Source organism: Chenopodium album, chromosome 9 (genome assembly GCF_948465745.1).
Source record: "Chenopodium album chromosome 9, dcCheAlbu1.1, whole genome shotgun sequence".
Lineage (NCBI taxonomy): Eukaryota > Viridiplantae > Streptophyta > Magnoliopsida > Caryophyllales > Amaranthaceae > Chenopodium > Chenopodium album.
The window spans coordinates 35,474,830-35,481,086 of NC_137842.1; positions in this window are offsets into that span (position 1 = coordinate 35,474,830).

Below are 6,257 nucleotides of genomic sequence, written 5' to 3' on the forward strand. Positions count from 1 at the left end.
CTAGGTCCGGATGAAGGAGAATGCTTGGTAGTTCGACGCACACTAAGCAATTTGTTGGACCAAGAAGGGAGCTTGCAACGTGAGGCAATCTTTCACACTCGTTGCACCATTGGTGGAAAGGTATGCACTTTGATTATTGATGGAGGTAGTTGTACCAATGTAGCTTCACAAGTAATGATAGACAAGCTGAAAATGAAAACTATCCCTCATCCTACACCATATAAAATTCAATGGTTAAGTCATAGTAAAGGGATTCATGTCACACAACAAGTCTTGTTATCATTTAGCATTGGTAAAACTTATGAGGAAAAATTATGGTGTGATGTTGTACCTATGGATGCATGTCATGTTTTACTTGGTAGACCTTGGTTATTTGATAGACGTGTGATGCATGATGGTTACAAAAACACCTACTCCTTTTCCAAGGATGGAAAGAAAATTGTCCTAACCCCTTTAATCCTCAAAAATGACCACCCCATATCCACGCCTCCCACTTCCCTCACCACTCTCATAAAATCTGAATTTCGTGAGTATAGGGCTCACAAACACTTCATTTTGAGCCAACTTGATACCCCCTCTCAACCGTCCAAAGAAGAAAACCACCCACTCCTCACCTCTCTTCTCCAAACCTATTCCCATGTTTTCCCCAAAGATATCCCTCACGGATTACCCCCAAAGCGTGACATCCAACACAAGATTGATCTTGTACCCGGATCCATGCTCCCAAACAAACCAGCCTATAGAACCAATCCCAAAGAAACCGAGGAAATTAGAAGACAAGTGGAGGAATTGTTATCAAAGGGTCTTATTCGTAAGTCTCTTAGTCCATGTGCTTGTCCTACTTTGATTGTACCTAAGAAAAATGGAGAATGGAGAATGTGTGTTGATAGTAGATCAATCAACAAGATCACTATCAAGTACCGGTTTCCTATTCCAAGGTTGAATGATTTACTTGATGATTTGCATGGTTCTAAAGTGTTCTCTAAAATTGATTTGAGAAGTGGCTATCATCAAATTCGAATTTTCGAAGGAGATGAATGGAAGACCGCTTTCAAGACAAAGGAGGGCCTCTATGAGTGGCTTGTGATGCCATTTGGTTTGTCTAATGCACCATCTACATTTATGCGCCTTATGAATCAGGTTATGCAACCTTTCATGGGTAAATTTATTGTAGTCTATTTTGATGATATTTTGGTGTATAGTAGGGAAGAAGAAGAGCATGCTATGCATTTGCACCAGGTTTTTGGAGCCCTTGCTCGTGAGCAACTATATGGTAACTTAGAGAAGTGTCATTTTTTCACTTCCCAAGTTATTTTTCTTGGTTTCAAAGTTTCCTCTCAAGGCATAGAAGTTGATGAAAAGAAAGTTGCTGCAATTCGTGAGTGGCCCACGCCACAAACAATTCAACAAGTTCGTAGTTTTCATGGACTTGCTTCTTTCTATAGGAGATTTGTGCGAAATTTTAGTACTCTCATGGCACCTATCACCGAGCTAACTAAAAATCAGAAGTTAGTTTGGAATGATAAGGCTCAAAAGGCCTTTGATGAGGTAAAACATCAACTTACTAGTGCACCTATTCTTTCTTTACCTAACTTTGATGAAGTTTTTGAAGTAGAATGTGATGCTAGTGGAGTTGGTATTGGTGCTGTTTTGTCACAAGTTGGGCGTCCCCTTGCCTACTTTAGTGAAAAACTCAATGAAGCACAACGGAAGTATAGCACCTATGATAAGGAGTTCTTTGCTCTTGTTCGTGCTTTGGACCATTGGAGACATTACCTCATTTCCAAGGAGTTCATCCTTCATTCAGATCATGAAGCTCTCAAATATCTTCAAAGCCAACAAAAACTCCAACCACGCCATGCCAAATGGGTGGAGTATTTGCAAGCTTTTCATTTTGTGATCAAGCATAGGAGAGGCGCCATGAACAAAGGAGCTGATGCCCTTTCAAGGAGATACACACTCTTGAATTCTTTCAAGGCAAAAGTGATTAGTGTTGAAGATGTGAAAGCAAGTTACAAAAATGATCATGACTTTGGTGATTTATTTCTAAAATGTTCTAATCATGCTTACAAAGATTATTACATTTTAGATGGCTATTTGTTCAAAGGAAACAGGTTGTGCGTTCCAAGATCAAGCCTAAGAGAATCTCTTATCAAAGAGTTTCATGAAGGAGGAATGGCGGGACACTTTGGCATAGAGAAGACTACTCTTCTTGTGCAAGAGTACTTTCATTGGCCTAGATTGGTTCGTGATGTGGAGTTTATTGTGAAAAGATGCGTGGTTTGTCAAAAGGCCAAGAGTCATAGTCTTCCACAAGGCTATCTTTTGCCCTTACCTATTCCGCAAGCTCCATGGGAAGATGTTAGTCTTGATTTCGTTGTGGGACTTCCTATGACCCAACGAAAGAAAGATTTCATTATGGTTGTTGTGGACCGTTTTTCTAAAATGGCTCATTTTATTTCTTGTCATACAACTTATGATGCTACTCATGTTGCTAACTTGTTTTTTAACGAGGTTGTGCGCTTACATGGTGTACCTAAGTCCATGGTGAGTGATCGTGATCCAAAATTCCTAAGTCATTTTTGGCTTACATTATGGAAGAAGATGGGCACAAAATTGAACTTTAGCACTTCAAGTCATCCTCAAACAGATGGTCAAACCGAAGTGACTAATAGAACTTTGGGAACTTTGTTGCGAACTTTGGCTACTAAACGTCCCAAGCAATGGGAAGAGATGCTCCCTCATGCGGAGTTTGCTTACAACAGAGTGCCTAGCAAGACAACCGGTTTGAGTCCTTTTGAAGTTGTGTATGGATTCAATCCTTGTACTCCTATTGATCTTGCTCCCATTCCCTCACCTAACAAGTTTAGTCATGATGCCGAGGTGCGTTCCAAAGAAATCAAGTCTATGCATGAGCAAGTTCGTTCTCGAATTGAACAAACTAATGCAAAGACTAAAGCCTACTATGACAAGAAGAGAAAGGAGGTCCGTTTTCAACCTGGTGATTTGGTTTGGATTCATCTACGAAAGGAAAGATTTCCTTCCAAGCGGCGTTCCAAGGTTAGTCCTCGTAGTGATGGTCCATTTGCTATTGTTGAAAAGGTGAATGATAATGCTTATAAGGTTGAATTGCCCGGAGACTATGGTGTTTCTAGCACCTTTAATGTGGCTGATTTATCACCTTACTATGATGAGTTTGAAGAGTTGCCGAGTTTGAGGGCAAACTCTTTTCAAGAAGGGGGGAATGTTGTAGCCAAGCCTAACAACTTGGTTATGGACGTTTCTTTGGTCCAAGACGTAGCATCATGCATTGGTGCTATGCGTTCTATCTATGTGCAGCAAGATATTCAATCCTTTGAGTTTCTTGTTGTTCTTATTAACTAGTTCATTCTAGTTCTTTTATGCTTTGAATAAGTTGTAAACTTTAGTCTTATTTTAAGTTTGCAAATTAGTTACATTTTTCTTTAGTTCTTTTAGCTGATTATAGTTCGGAAATGTAATGTCACATTCACACAAAGTACAAGTGCAAGATACATCAAGAAGGCAGCCATTTAAGCTTGTGAAAGAAGCATAGAATCCGAAATTCTTTAAAAGGAATTTCAAGGCTTTAACTTGGGTGTTACAATCAGCTTCAATGAGGAGTTACAAGCTTTCAATTAAGCCTTCAAGTGGGCGTAGATTTCAGTCAGCAAATGAGCATCTAAAAGGCGTCCAAGTACACTCTTGTCTACATACATTCAAGCTTGATCCAAGGCTTGAATCAAGGAGGAGTTACACTTCTTTTTGCTGTTTGAATTGGGCGTGAATTAAGGGGCTGTTTTGCTTCTTACTTGCTGCTTTGTTGGGCGTGAATCAAGGGAGAGTTATGCTCTTTATTTCTGATTTTATGAAGCCTTAATGTGGAGGTTACAAACCGCCACTTTTTCCTTTGATGTATCTAGTTAAGCTTAGCTTCTTTTATTGATGTATCTAGACACAAAATCTATTTTTGATGCTTAGCTTAGGCGTGTAACAAGTAAGCTGAAAGTCACTTAAGTTAGCTTGTACTTAAGGATGCTTGTTTACTATAAATAGCAAGCAAATGTGAATGAAAAATGGAGATTATTCGAAAAAACAAACTTTGTGTTTTACACTCGTTTCTTGGATTAGAAACAAACCAGAAATTCTTGGATTTGGAATTTCAATTCCTTTGCTTAGTTAACTAGCTTAGACTACTAGTTGGCTTGTGATCTTAGGAACCCATTTCGTTTCTTAGTGGTGTGACTGTAGCTAAGAAGCTATTTGGTTCTTTAGTCTTACTTATCTTGGTTCATCCCTTGTATATTTCGGGTTGATACTCCAAATATACAACACTAAAGATTAAAGAAGAAGGGGATAAAGGCTCAAGACCCTAGATAAGCCCCCAAGGTGTGCAACCTCGCTTTTGAATCTTTGTATTTTCATGCTTGAGGTTTTCTACTCTTTTTTAGCTCTTTCTTTTGTTTTAGCATTTATTTCATTTTTATAAGTGTGGGCAATCCCGATCATGCGATCTATCACTCACTTGGCATTCATGTTTCTCAGGCACGGTACCGAGCACTCGATAAGAGACGCAATCTGAGACGTGTTCTTATTAAAGATATTTTCATATCAAAGACATTGGAACACTTGCCCTTTTGTACACTTTTATTTATTTTTTGATTTTATTTTTATTTTGATCTTTTGAAATCACTCAAGCTTTTGAGATTGCATAAGTTACACACTATCCCATCCCAAGGTTAGGTAGATATGGGTTGAAAAAATGAAAGGTCTATCGTTAGACGAGGCTCAAAATGGTTTACCAAGAAAGGATTGCATATTTGAAAGGTGAACGGAGATATGATGTGGCTACAAGGGGTGCCTCAAATCATTGGTATACCTTGTGCTTAGCTCGACATGGATTTTTTTTTTTATTTTATTTAATACAATATAATGAAATGATCATATATAAGGAAATAAATGCTCATTTTATTAAAAGAAACTATATAATGATCCTACAAAATAAATCTAAGGAGAATAAAAGGGTGCCTATGCTAGACTTATTGAGGAAAGGGTAAATAAAAAAGAAATAGAAAAAAGAGGTTGCGAAATCTTATTGTTGAAGCTTGCCTCTTGTCTTGTGTTGTTTCCTTTATCATCACTCGCTCTTCTTGCTAACTGGAGGCATGGGAAGCTTGTTATTATCAATCAAATGTTGGATAGCCTCCTTTAGCTTCCAGCAGCTCTTAGTAGCATGACCCCTACCTTGATGGTACTTGCAGTGTTCGTCAGGATTCCAACTAGGCAATCTCTTTTCAGGTGCGGGATCTTGAATAGGTCCAATGGGAGTAATGAGTCCTTTGGCATGGAGTCGATCGAAGGCAGTATCGTAGCTCATCCCAATGGGGGTGAAGTCTTTACTTAGTTGCTTCTTAGATCCTTGGTTATCTATGGCTAAAACTTCACTGAGATCAAAGGTACTAACATTGTTACTAGAGTGGGCGTTTTCGGAAGAAGAAGGATTGTCGTTCTTCTTTCCTTTCCAGCCACCGTGGTTACTATTGTTAGTAGCTTTTTGCTTTGAAAGGTCATCTTCGATTTCAAAACCGATGTCATAAACGGCCTTGAATGTATTCAGATTGTGTTGATACTTTAAATGCTTCGAATACTTCTCTTGGAGATTCTTGATAAATATTCTCACAGATTCTTTTTCAGTGGGCACCTCAATCATCTTAGCGGAAATTTCCCTCCATTTATTAAAGAAAGAAGTAAAGCCTTCATTCTCCTTTTGTCTTAGCATCTCAAGTTGTCTATAGTCGGTTTCAACTTGAATATTGCACTTGTACCTATCAACGAAAGAGTTTACTATCGATTCCCAGGTAGAGGTTTTCTCTTTATCAAGGGAGAAGTACCATTGTTGGAAAACGGTTTCAAGAGATAGTGAGAACAGAGAGGGGAAAACCTTCTTATCGATACGCTTAATGTTCATTATAGTTTCAAAAGCTCTTAGATGGAAGTAAGGGTTATCTGTTGCCTTGAATTTAGGGATGTCAGTGGCATTGAACTTATGCGGTAGAAGTTCCTTATCCAGCGAGACCCCTTGTGAACTCATGCCCTGAAATTTATAGTCACTAGATAGCTTCCTCAATCTTTCTTGCATGAGGTTCATCTGTTGTTGTTTCACGGGATCATTGACCTTAAGTGTGAGGAGTTTCAGGGGTTTCAGTCATGGTAACCACTTGGTTCCTAAGCTCATTAAC